The 13,881-nt window shown below is 39.1% G+C and overlaps 1 protein-coding gene across 7 annotated transcripts in view; it reads right to left on the reverse strand.

Annotated features, from left to right (window-relative positions):
• Positions 1-710: 710 nt before the first annotated feature.
• The window catches only part of CEP135 (centrosomal protein 135), an 87,857-nt gene continuing 74,686 nt past the window's right edge, over positions 711-13,881 (reverse strand). For 3 of the 7 annotated variants that reach the window (XM_060109396.1, XM_060109323.1, XM_060109389.1), the window contains one exon: positions 10,713-10,986. The gene's annotated coding sequence lies outside the window, so the exon portion shown is untranslated. Of the gene's footprint in view, positions 731-7,105; positions 7,136-10,712; positions 10,987-11,233; positions 11,960-12,851; positions 12,919-13,881 lie in introns of those variants that run through there. The other 4 variants (XM_060109370.1, XM_060109379.1, XM_060109333.1 and 1 more) reach the window with 4 other exon arrangements.

The raw sequence follows: 13,881 nt of genomic DNA on the forward strand, positions 1-13,881 counted from the left end.
AATAAGTATATGGAAGGAGTTGCTTGATCCTATCAATATCTGGAAAACTTCAGTATCCTCTGGAAAACTCGGAAATGGTATAACAAAGTGGGTTTATATTTGAGTAATTGCAGTTTATTCAATGCGTTTAAAATTTACTGTAGCCTTAATGCACAGAATAAAATGACTTACAAGCAATTTTTGTTAGCACTAGCTAGAGAATGGGTAACTGACCATTCTGGTGAATGTAATGGTAGTCCAACACCTGGTCCTTCTTGTGGAGTTTCTAAAAGAGCCCCCTGCAAAGATTCACCTTGTCGACTATCAGGTAAAATAAAAGAACATATTCTAGAGGAAATAATACCCACAGGACTAAGAAAAAAAGTGCCGCCAGAAAGTGTAGTCTGCTCTTCCAGGGAAAGTGCAGTGAAACACGGTATAGTTGTAATAGATGTTCTGTTCCCCTGCACGAAGGTGCCTGTTATAATGTCTATCACACTCTAACAAAATATTAAAATGCCTTAGTATGACATGTACGAAGTTTCAAATAAACACATGAAGTGCAAAAAATGTTGATATTTACTCAAATGCAGGTGTTTTAATATTCACTTACATAACACATCACCGGACACAGGCATTAGTTTCTGCAGAAATCCCCTGGTCAATAATGTGCTGGGAAGCAAGGATGACTATGACATCAAAGCTAGACAACACTGCTTTCACACAAAAGATGACTATGGGCCAGTTCCACCTATGAGCACAGATAAAAAATTCAAATTAAACGCAAAACCAGCGGTGCATTAAAAATAATATTACAGTTCTGGAAATGGATAGTGGTGATAGTACTACAACATTGTGAATGTATTTAATGCCACTGAACTGTACACTTAAAAATTGTTAAAATGGTACATTTCATGTACATCTTACCAGAATTAAAAAAAGATAACATTATAGGCGTTGGAGATAACTCTACAGAGAGCTCTCATTTCTGCATGTTTTTTTTGCTGAGGCAGGGACAGTTTTTGTTCTGAACAATCTTTTCAAGGATGCTTGTAAAGCTTTGGGAGGTAGAGACAATGTCACCCCAGAGAACAAGGCAGCTTTGTTTTCCGTCCAATATAAGAAAGATAACATCTCCTTCCAGGGCAAAGGTTGTGCAGGTTTGCTTGAAGCCCCTTATTTGAGACTGAGTTTTCCTAAATTCCAATTCCTCAGTTGGGATATAAACGCTGCATGTGCAGCATCCATCTAGGTCTGCCTGAATGCCGCCTGTGGGATATGGGGACAGAAGGAACTGGTGTAAAACTCACACTGCCTGCTGTGCAGTGATAAAGAGCTTCGTCCCTGACGCAGGAGTCTCTTGTCCTCTTCTGGTGCTCATGAACATGTGGCAGGCTACATGCCAGGCTGTGAGCAGAACAAAGTCTCAGACCACTCACAGTTCTCCAGTTTGGGCCACAAAAGGATGGGTGCTGACAGACATGGCTCTCTGAAGAGAAAGGATGAAGTTAGGGGACAGGAGAAGATTGTGCAGGAAATGACTGTAGTGAAGGCTCTCACCCAAGTGTTGAGTGAAGGTGAGGAAATAGGGGTTATTTAGAAGCTGAGCAATGAGAGGTGGGATTGAAACAAGCTGTTGGAATGGTGTTCTCCTGCTCAGGTGGGACAGGAAAGAGATGTCATCGTGACAACGGGCAGCAAGCCCTACAGCCCCAGTCAAAAGGCAATACACTGTGGCTGCTGGAATAAATGGTGTCAGCAATAAGGACATAGAACTTTGGTTCAGCCACTTGAAATGAGAAGTCAGTGCAAAGCTTTGCTTATTGGGGATGTTAACTGAAAAAAAAAGGTACAACCTAAAAGTTGGGAATTATGTTTTATTTGGTGGACCAAACTGAGGACTTATGCCTGGATGACAGCCTCTCAGATAGCTCTGAGGGACTGCTCCAAAGAGGTAAGGGAGGGACCCGGGTACATAAGGGAGGGGCCGGTTTTCTTTGCAACAAAACCCAGGTAGTTGGAACATCAAAATATGACTGTTAATTAAAGAAAACAAACCTCTCAAGTTAATGAATTTGGTGCTTTTCTAGGTATGGGAGGATGCAAGGGTCTGGGCTCACTGAAATCATTCCTTTGATATGAACCTTAGCTATCCAGGGCCAGGATCCTGCTTTTGTCCATCCTGAAACGCCCTCAGGGTGCAGTCACTGATGGCTTGATGGCCACAACATCATTTGCTTACTGATATGGCAGGAGACATTCTTCGTCCAAAGGGAGGAGCTGCTCTCTCCCTCTGCGCCCTCCAATCTCTCTCTCCTTCTTTTTTCTGACCTCAGGAAAGTCTTGTTACTCTAAGAAACCAAATGTTTGGGTCAAGGTCTCCTTGTCCCAAAGGAGGACTGAAGGCCATACACACTCTGTACAAATATACTTAGCAACCTCAGGGAGGGGAGGGACTCAAATTTCTATGGCTTCCTTGGATATAGGCACCCAAGTCACCATCCTACCTGGTCCATTGATGCTCAAATTTAATTGATGGGATTAGGACAGGGTTCTGAATGGGGAAGAGAAGCTAATTTGACCATGTGAGTGGAACTAATTCAATGTGCTGCTTTTGCCTGTACATCTGAATAAATAGTAGGAATTGAGGTGCTATAGGCTTATACTCCCATCCTGTAAGTATCAGAGGGGATTATCCCAATCAGGGAAGTATAGAAAGTAGAGATATGCTTGTGAGATGAACTCCCTGCCATTTGTCACTAGTGGGTGTGCCTTTACCCTCTGATTTCAAAGTTTTCACCCTATAGATGACATCCTATTGGTTGGCAAGTCAGAAGCCTCCATCTCAAGGCCCCTGACGATCACACCTACACTAGCGGGTGGCTGATAAACCCCAACAAAATTCAGAGGCTGGCTTTCCAAGTGAAGTTTCTTGGACTTAAATGGGCAGATTCACAACCCTCTATTTCTCTGGCACCCCAGGAAAAAGTGCTGTATATCTGCTCCGCCTACCATCTTCCTCCAACCAAACCTTTGAGGTTTAGCTTCTTGCTGGACTTTTGGGGAACTGGAGAGAGTATGTGCCCACTTGGGCTTTCTATTTGGTCCTTTATATCAGCTAACCCACAAATCAGCATTTTTTGAGCGGGGCCCAAACCAATAGCAATGAATGCTCTCTTTGTCCCCTACAAAGGGCCTACATTGCAGCCTGCAAAAAATCATACGGTCTGCCTGAATCAAGAAACTGCAGTGGCTGGCAATCTGACCTGCTGCTGTGTCTGTCATCCTGGTCCACATGCTATGAAAACAGAAAAACTCATCCACTCTTGAACCATTTATTTTGCTACGCCTAATGCCATCGATGGAAGCTCCCAGGCATGGACTCTGCCTTGTACATGTACAAACACACACACCAATACAATCTTTTAAAAATCTGATCGATACAAATTCATATGCTTCTCCTGACTGCTGAGCAGCTTTGGGTTATGCCATGTACAACTCTCAAGGCTATCACTACCCAGTGACATAGCCCAGGTTTCTCAACCAAACCAATGTGATGATGATCCAAATCAAGTTTCACAAACCCCAAACTGGAGTGACTTGTGACCTTTGGGCTATCTGTTTGTATGTGGGGGAGAGATGGCCATGGACTCTCCATTGTGGATGAGGGTTGCTTTTTTGCTCATCTATTGCCCCATTGGCAATGACACCAGAGATTAGCCAGTCAATCTAAATTGCATGAGTCATAATGGATAACAGAATGACTTTAGACCACATCCTTCATATCTAAAATAACACCCTCTGCTCCCCATGATAACTATAGTCGGCTATGTCTGGGATCCTGGAAGGCACAATTGAGATCAGTACAGCTGGTTAGCCTCTTCCTTCTGCTTTTGGAATCTTACTGGTATTAGCCTTAATTAATGCTATATGAGACACATTGAACAGGTTTGGTCCCAGCCCCTGTTGGGCATTTTAAGCAGGTGGTCAATGGAGTGGCATACTCAACTTCGGCCAAGAATGTATAGGATCAAGGGATAGAATATCCTTGGGAGAGGCAATGTGCCATACACCCCTGAGTATCCCTGTACATTCTTTCTTTTTTAAAATTTATTTATTTTATTATTGGCTGCATTGGGTCTTCGTTGCTGCATGCGGGCTCTTCTCTGGTAGCAGTGAGCGGGGGCTACTCTTTGTTGTGGTGCGCGGCCTTCTCATTGCAGTGGCTCCTCTTGTTGGGAGCACAGTCTCTAGGTGCACGGACTTCATTGGTTGTGGCACATGGGCTCAGTAGTTGTGGCTCAGGGGCTCTAGAGTGCAGGCTCAGTAGTTGTGGTGCATGGGCTTAGTTGCTCCACAGCATGTGGGATCTTCCCGGACCAGGGCTCAAACCCGTGTCTCCTGCATTGGCAGGCAGATTCTTACCACTGTACCACCAGGGAAGCCCCTCCCTGTACATTCTTGTTGTGGGTATGCAAAGAATGCAAGGCCCTGATTAATCTTCATCCAGGCCATTTCTCAGCATTGTGTTTGCAGTGAGCAACCTTGGGGGATGAAGTGATGCATCCTTCTGGGACAAAGAGCAGGCTTACTAATTGCTTGCTATAAAAGAGATGGATTAACTAAATTCAGTGTTCTAGGCTGCTATGTGAACCTCTGCATGCTTAGCATTCATCTGGGCCCCTCCACGTTGCCCCTGTGGGGATTGAGTAGGTAAGGAGAATCAATGCAAACATGATGCTTATGCTGCTTGCTGTGCCATGAGTAATAAAGGCCTCTGTCTCTGATCCAGGAGTCTCCTATTTTATTCCTGCATCTAGAAAACAGTAATAGATTAACTTATTAGCTTGCAACTAAGGTAAAATAAAATCCCAACCATTATATTTGACTGTCTCTCAATTTCTTTAGTACATATTTTTCTCATTGAGTTCTATTTTATTTCTTGTACCAAATTTCAGCATTTTAGTTTTCATTGCATTTATCCATTTCATATATTGGCATATGTTCACTCTTCATACTTTTATTTTCTTAATATCTAAAATATTTGTAGTTATTACCCCCCCTGTGTTTTGACTATATATTTGTCTTGTTTCAAATAAATTTCATTAATCAGTCCTTTTATAGATCCAGCTCTTAATTTTGTAAATCTCAATTTTTGTGGTTGATATTATTGTTCTCCAACTCATTGTTTTCTGTCCTTTATTATTTCTGTTATTTTTGGCAGGGGAGGAGCAGGGGTTACTGCTACTTTTTTCCAATCTCTTTTTTTTTTTTTTTTTTTTTTGCGGTATGCGGGCCTCTCACTGTTGTGGCCTCTCCCGTTGCGGAGCACAGGCTCCGGACGCGCACGCCCAGCGGCCACGGCTCACGGGCCCAGCCGCTCCGCGGCATATGGGATCCTCCCAGACCGGGGCACGAACCCGTATCCCCTGCATCGGCAGGCGGACTCTTAACCACTGCGCCACCAGGGAGGCCCCCAATCTCTTGATTTAAATGCTTGCTCATTTGTGAACAGTTTTATTTCCTGATTAACATATTTAAAATTACAGGTTTTCCTCTAATTACTCATCTTTAGCTGTGTCCCATAATTTTGATTTTAGTAGTTTATTACTTGATTATCAGTCTAAATTATTTTACTTTATGATTTTCATCTTTATCAAAGAGTAATTTAGAAAGACATTTTTAGTTTCCAAACATATTGAAGTTTTTTCTATCCTTTTGAAAAATTATTTTCTAATTTTATGCATTATGGTCAGAGAAATGATTTATATCATTTAATTCTTTTGAATCTGAGGCTTCCTTTAAGGGCTACTATATGGTCTATTTTTTCAAATGTAAGAGATATGCTTGAAAAATATGTATTCTCAGTTTATAGGGTGTGGAGTTTTATACATGTATGTACATATATAGCCATATGTTTATGTTGGCTATATCTTCTTGTTCTATTGCATTTGTTATTCTTCTTGTTGTTCACCACTATATCACACTTTTTTTCCACCCTAAGATTCTATCTTTTTAGATAATGAGATTAGTACTCCAGCTTTCTTTTGGTTCCCATTTGCCTGGTGAATCTTTTTCTTTCCTTCTGTTTTCAAATTTTTAAAAGCATATCTCTCTTATAACTCACAGTCTTTTTTAAAAATAAATTTATTTATTTTTTTATATTTATTTTTGGCTGTGTTAGGTCTTCGTTGCTGCGCGTGGGCTTTCTCTAGTTGCGGTGAGTGGGGGCTACTATTCGTTGCGGTGTGCAGGCTTCTCATTGCAGTGTCTTTTCTTGTTGCGGAGCACAGGCTCTAGGCACACGGGCTTCAGTAGTTGTGGCACACAGGCTCAGTAGTTGTGGCTCGTGGGCTCTAGAGTGCAGGCTCAGTAGTTGTGGCACACAGGCTTAGTTGCTACACGGCATGTGGGATCTTACTGGACCAGGGCTCGAACGAATGTCTCCTGCATTGGCAGGTGGATTCTTAACCAGTGTGCCACCAGGGAAGTCCCCTGTCTTTTAAATCTAATCTGATTTTTTTAAATTAATTAATTTATTTTTGGCTGCATTGGGTCTTTGTTGCCACGCGTGGGCTTTCTCTAGTTGCTGTGGGCAGGGGCTGCTCTTCGTTGCAGTGCATTGGCTTCTCATTGTGGTGGCTTCTCTTGCTGTGGAGCACAGGTTCTAGGTGTGCAGGCTTCAGTAGTTGTGGTGCGTGGGCTCAGTAGTTGTGGCTCGCAGGCTCTAGAGCACAGGCTCAGTAGCTGTGGCTCATGGGCTTAGTTGCTCCGCAGCATGTGGCACCTTCCCGGACCAGGGATCGAACACGTGTCCCCTGCACTGGCAGGTGGACTCTTAACCACTGCATCACCAGGGAAGCCCCTGATTCTGTTTATTAATGGATTTTATCCATCAATTTACAATTTATTGTGGTTACTCTTGCATAAGGATTTATTTCTGCCATTTTGTTTCATATTTTCCATCTACTGTACTTCAATTTCATTTATTTGTGGGTTTTTTTGTTTTGATTTTTTTTCTCTTTTCCTGCTTTCCACTGAAGAGGTCAAGTGTTCTTCTGCTGGTTTAAATATTAAATTACTTTTGAAAGAATCCCAAAATGACTTCGTCATTATTAGTTAAGTGGTCATGGGCAAGTCTTGCCTGTGCTTTCATCTGTAAAATGAGAATAAAGGAGAATATGGTTGTTGTGGGAATTAACTTAATTAATATATGTAAAACTCTTGCGAAAGTGCCTGGTAAGAATAAAGTTCTATGTGTTTACTGTTATATCATTTTGATAGTTGCTCTTAAGACACCTGTTTGTGTTACCCCTCCTTGTTGATTTCTGAAATATCGAGATTTGTAGGTTCTCCTGACAGGTATTTTACTTCTTCTCATGTGCCTTTCTTCTCTTTCTGTCCTCCTCCCCACTATCTAGCATGTTGGTATTATCCAGATTCTAAAATTTTTGGTCTTAATTTTTATAGATATATTTTCTTTTTTTTGTCCCTCCTCTTCTTTTTATTAATATGCTTTACCAAGCTATTTGATTATCTTTAATTATCACATCTCTTGCAGCATCTTCTATACCTACTTCTCTGATTACTTCCTTCAAGTTTTTTCAGTGTTGATCTTCACTTGACATTCTGAGACTCTGTATGCCTAAGAACATTTTTATTACACCTTCAGATTTGAATGACATCATAGTTATAAAATAGGTTCAAAATTCATTTCTTTCAATATTCTAAAAATACTATGTTGCTCTTGTTTCCAGTGTAAGAAGGTTGATGTTGTCTCAGTCTGTTGGAATTGCTATAATAATTTACCATAGATTGGTAAACAATAACAATTTATTTCTCATGGTTTTGGAGGCTAGAAGTCCGAGATAAGGGTGCCAGCATGGTCAGGTTCTGGTGAGAGCCCTTTTCTGGGTTATAGACTGCTGACTTATTATTGTACACTCATACAGCAGAGAGGGTGAGAGCTTTTTGGGATTCCGTTTACAAGGGTACTAATCCCATTCATAAGGGCTCCACCCTCATGACCTAATTACCTCCCAAAGGCCCCACCTCCTAATATCATCACATTAGAAAATAGGGTTTCCACATAGCAATTTTGGGAGACACATTCAGTCCATAACAGATGTAAATCTGATCCTTGTTCCTTTTTAGGTGACCTGTTTTCTCTCTGAAGCTTTTATAATTTCTCTCCTGTCTTCAATATTGTGTCTAAATGTGGGTTTTTCCTTCTCTCCTACTTGGCTTTCTCTGAGCCCTTTTAATAAAGACCTCAGACTTTATTAAAGTATCCTTAATTTGGGGACATTTATCTCCATTATTTCTTAAACTATTTTCTACACTCCTTTCTAATATGTCTCATTTCTAAGGCTCATTATTACCTGGATGTTGGCACTCCTACACATATCCTCTATGATGCTCATCTTTTCTTTTACATTTTCGATCTCTTTTTCTGATGCCTTCTGGAAGAAGTCCTCAATCTTATCTTCAAATGCACTATTTTAAAGCTATATCTATATCTAATCCTTCCTCAAAGAAAAATAGGAGCAGTATCAAACAACAAAACATAACAAAAAAGCACTAAGTGGAAATATTAGGTATGAAAAAGGTAATAGTGAAAATAAAGAACACATGGGGGTTGTGTGTGCCTTGATAAGAATGGTTTGACTGGAGTAATGGGAATAAATTGTGATTAGAATACTTCAAGAAGGAAAGGTGGCATGAAGTGAGTATGGATAACTCCTTTCAAGGAACTTTTGCTATAAAGAGTATGAAAAATGGAATGGTATGGTTCGAGAGGGTTTTAAAGTGGGAGATTAAAAATGGGAGGTATTTTTTGATGATGGCCATTCTGACTGGTGTGAGGTGATACCTCACTGTAGTCTTCACTTGCATTTCTCTAACGATTAGTGATGTTGAGCAACCTTTCATGTGTTTGTTGGCAATCTGTATATCTTCTTTGGAGAAATGTCTATTTAGGTCTTCTGCCCATTTTTGGATTGGGTTATTTGTTTTTCTGATGTTGAGCTGCATAAACTGCTTGTAAATTTTAGAGATTAATCCTTTGTCAGTTGCTTCGCTTGCAAATATTTTCTCCCATCCTGAGGGTTGTCTTTTCATCTTGTTTATGGTTTCCTTTGCTGTGCAAAAGCTTTTAAGTTTCATTAGGTCCCATTTGTCTATTTTTGTTTTTATTTCCATTTCTCTAGGAGGTGGGTCAAAAAGGATCTTGCTGTGATTTATCTCACAGAGTGTTCTGCCTATGATTTCCTCTAAGAGTTTGATAGTGTCTGGCCTTACATTTGGGTCTTTAATCCATTTTTAGTTTATTTTTGTATATGGTGTTAGGGAGTGTTCTAATTTCATTCTTTTACATGTAGCTGTCCAGTTTTCCCAGAACCACTTATTGAAGAGGCTGTCTTTTCTCCATTGTATATTCTTGCCTCCTTTATCAAAGATAAGGTGACCGGGCCTCCCTGGTGGCGCAGTGGTTGAGAGTCCGCCTGCCGATGCAGGGGATACGGGTTCGTGCCCCGATCTGGGAGGATCCCATATGCCGCGGAGCGGCTGGGCCCGTGAGCCATGGCCGCTGGGCCTGGGCGTCCGGAGCCTGTGCTCCGCAACGGGAGAGGCCACGACAGTGAGAGGCCCGCATACCGCAAAAAGAAAAAAAAAAAAAAAAGATAAGGTGACCATATGTGTGTGGGTTTATCTCTGGGGCTTCCTATCCTGTTCCATTGATCTGTATTTCTGTTTTTGTGCCAGTTGGCCATCATCAAAAAATCTACAAACAATAAATGCTGGAGAGGGTGTGGAGAAAAGGGAACCCTCTTGCACTGTTGGTGGGAATGTAAATTGATATAGCCACTATGGAGAACAGTATGGAGGTTCCTTAAAAAACTAAAAATAGAACTACCATACGACCCAACAATCCCACTACTCAGCATATACCCTGAGAAAACCATAATTCAAAAGGAGTCATGTACCAAAATGTTCATTGCAGCTCTATTTACAATAGCCAGGACATGGAAGCAACCTAAGTATCCACTGACAGATGAATGGATAAAGAAGACGTGGCACATATATACAATGGAATATTACTCAGCCATAAAAAGAAACGAAATTGAGTTATCTGTATTGAGGTGGATGGACCTAGGGTCTCTCATACAGAGTGAAGTAAGTCAGAAAGAAAAAAACAAATACCGTTATGCTAACACATATATATGGAATCTGAAAAAAAGAAATGGTTCTGATGAACCTAGGGGCAGGACAGGAATAAAGATGCAGATATAGAGAATGGACTTGAGGACATGGGGAGGGGGAAGGGTAAGCTGGGATGAAGTGAGAGAGTGGCACTGACATATATACACTACCAAATGTAAAATAGATAGCTAGTGGGAAGCAGCCGCATAGCACCGGGAGATCAGCTCTGTGGTTTATGACCACCCAGAGGGGTGGGATAGGGAGGGTGGGAGGGAGATGCAAGAGGGAGGGAATATGTACACGTTTAGCTGATTCACTTTGTTATTCAGCAGAAACAAACACAACATTGTAAAGCAATTATACTCCAATAAAGATGTTAAAAAGAAAAAAAAAAGAAAGTGCCTGGAATCTGAGTTCAGAGACTTCTCCATATCCCACTATGATAAAATTTGATTTGAATAAATTATACTAAACTTTAGAATTAAGAATATTTCTACCATTATACAAAATTACTTGTAAGAAATAGAAAATAAATTGACTGGAAAGTTTATTGGAAAATCTATGTCAAGCTCTATAATTTAAAATTATTTAAAACAAATTAAAAACATCTATAAAAGGTCAGGGGGCTTCCCTGGTGGTGCAGTTGTTGAGAGTTCGCCTGCTGATGCAGGGGACACGGGTTCGTGCCCTGGTCCGGGAGGGTCCCACATGCCGCGGAGCGGCTGGGCCCGCGAGCCATGGCTGCTGAGCCTGTGCATCCGGAGCCTGTGCTCTGCAACGGGAGAGGCCACAGCAGTGAGAGGCCTGCATACCGCCAAAAAAAAAAAAAAAAAAAGGTCAGAACATTCAGTATTTCAAGATAAAACTACTTTAAAAAATTGTATCATGGTTATGAAAATAACAATTATGGCAAACTATACATTTTTTAATTATAGAAACATTAAAAATAAAATATGTAACAAAATATGCCTTGCTGTTGCTTTGGGGAAAAGGTGGGGACAAATTTCTAAATTTTATTTACATATATTTATTAAAAGATTTTCCATATAACATTGTAAATAGTCCCATTTCTATTGTATTTTGCTGTAATACATGAATTCACACACAGGAGACAGAATACATAAAATTACATAGATGGTGAAAAAGTAAGCCACATCACACCAAATACACACTTAATTACTGCAAAGGGCATAATGAGAACATATAAGGAATATTAGTTTTAGAAAAAGAGTACTGCCCACCCCCAGGTACACATAAACACTCACACACAAACTCCACTTTATTAAACCACAGGAGGAAATAAAATGTATCATAAATAATTGGTCTTCCATTTTCCAATGCTAGTTTTTAAGTTCTTTTTCGATCATAATGAAATCTATTAAGAACAGGATTTTCTTCAAATGTGTATGGCTTAAACACGATTAGTTTTTGTATGACAATCTATTTTGTACTTTTGTTCTTTTATTAATATCTGTATATATCTAAATCCTTTAAAGTTACAACTTTGAAAATTCACTGAAAAAAGCTGTTTTCTATCTAATATGCCACAACAGGTCAGTGTTTACATACTATTCTAGAAGACTGATAAATTACAACACACAGGTTTAGAAGCAAAAAACTGGATATTGGGGCTTCCCTGGTGGCACAGTGGTTGAGAGTCCGCCTGACGATGCAGGGGACACGGGTTCGTGCCCTGGTCCAGGAAGATCCCACATGCCGTGGAGCGGCTGGGCCCATGAGCCATGGCCTCTGAGCCTGCGCGTCCGGAGCCTGTGCTCTGCAACGGGAGAGGCCACAACAGTGAGAGGCCCGCGTACCGCAAAAAAAAAAAAACAAACAAAACAAAAACAAAAAAAACTGGATATTATTGAATGTATAATGGAATTTTAACAAAATGTTTTACTGTATTTACCCCATATATTTATTGATACTTTTGTATTCAAAATTTTAGATTAGTACAGTGAGAAATTTTATTTACTGAAAAAATCCCAAATTTCTGTTCTATCGTTTTACAAAATTCTAAATACAGCTTTTAGTTTAATTTTGATAGCGTTTATATTATGTGAAGAGTCCATGTGGTAGCCAAAATAGTATAATATTGTATATAATATATGAATGTATCTTTTCTATCACAGTTCTTCTAGTTGGCAATAACAAATTATATATGGTAACCATTATTTTATCAAGACCTTTGCTATTGTAAGAATAGACCTGAATATGGTCCCCTCAATGACAGACAGCATATTGGTACATAATTAATTTTACATTTAGAAGAAAAAAGTTAAACATGACAGCATAGCATCAAAGTTGATCATCCCTTGTGAATGTATTAACGATATGGGTTATAAACACAGGCATGGAAACTAGAATATTTATATACATATATCATGGCTCATTAAGAAAAAGATTATTAAAGCACAATGTGAATAATACATCATATTAATTCACAGTATAAACACACTTTGAGAAGTAATTTAAGTCAGGAATAATAAAAATACAGATATAACATTAGTACTATTCATATATATTCTGTTCTGTCATATATATGAAAATATACACATAGATATATCTCTTTTAAACCAAATTTTAACATAAATATTCACTGATTTAAATAAAAGTTGACAGAGGTAGAATTTGTTTAAATGTTCATAATTTTCAGGAACAAATGCTTCAAATATTTCATTACTGTTTGTCCTTTAAAAAAATCCATATAGCCAACACATGAAAGCCATCATTCTGAAAAAGGGGGGAGGGGAAATGTGGATTAAGAAAAAAATGATAAAATTACTCAGTACTTTCACAAAAAACTGCAGTTCAGTAATGTTTTAACTGAAATTATAATCTCTAATAAAACCTTTGCCCACAATCAAATTATAGTTAATAGTCAAGAAGTATTGTTCTATATTTCAAAAAGATATTCCCTTTAAACTATTATACAAAAGCACTTCAAAGTATATGAGTACTAAAAGAATGATACACAGTGAAAAGAATGGGGTAACAAAGAATGTTAATTGAGAAAAATCGCTCAAAAGAAGGGACACTATGATGTATAGGTTTCATAAAATTACAAACAAGTACTGTAAATTATGTTGTCTGAGTCTTAAAATAGCATGTTAGGGATAGTCAAATATTTTTCCAAGTATTTTGACCTTATGTGCTATCTAACCACCCTCCCAATTAAAAAACACAGACATTAAAATATAAAAAAATCACACAATGGAAACACTGAGAAAGTAATTATTTTTTTCTATACCGAGGAAGACATACTTAAGAAATTATCAGACAGGTTGTCAAATATTGATGTAAAACATTGTTTATAAGAAAAAAAAGTTGGAAACAAACTATCGATATATGTTCCATAAGAGAATGATTAAATAATTCATGGAATATCCATGTGACCAACTGTTAAATCACTATTTTAAAATGGCATTTTTGAAAATGCTTTTAATGATAAGAATGCATGCAACTATATTAAGGGGAAAACCCCACAGAACAGAACAAAACAAAAAACTGATAAAAACTACTTTGAGTATGATTTCTATTAGAATTATACATATATGTCTATGCTTGTGTGTATATTTATTACAAATTAAACATAAGAAAGGAGTAGGCGCTTCCCTGGTGGTCCAGTGGTTAAGACCCCGTGCTCCCCTCCCAATGCAGGGGTCACGGATTTGACCCCTTGTCGGGGAACTAAGA

The sequence above is a fragment of the Mesoplodon densirostris genome, chromosome 1, assembly GCF_025265405.1.
Source record: "Mesoplodon densirostris isolate mMesDen1 chromosome 1, mMesDen1 primary haplotype, whole genome shotgun sequence".
In the NCBI taxonomy this organism is placed as follows: Eukaryota; Metazoa; Chordata; class Mammalia; order Artiodactyla; family Ziphiidae; genus Mesoplodon; species Mesoplodon densirostris.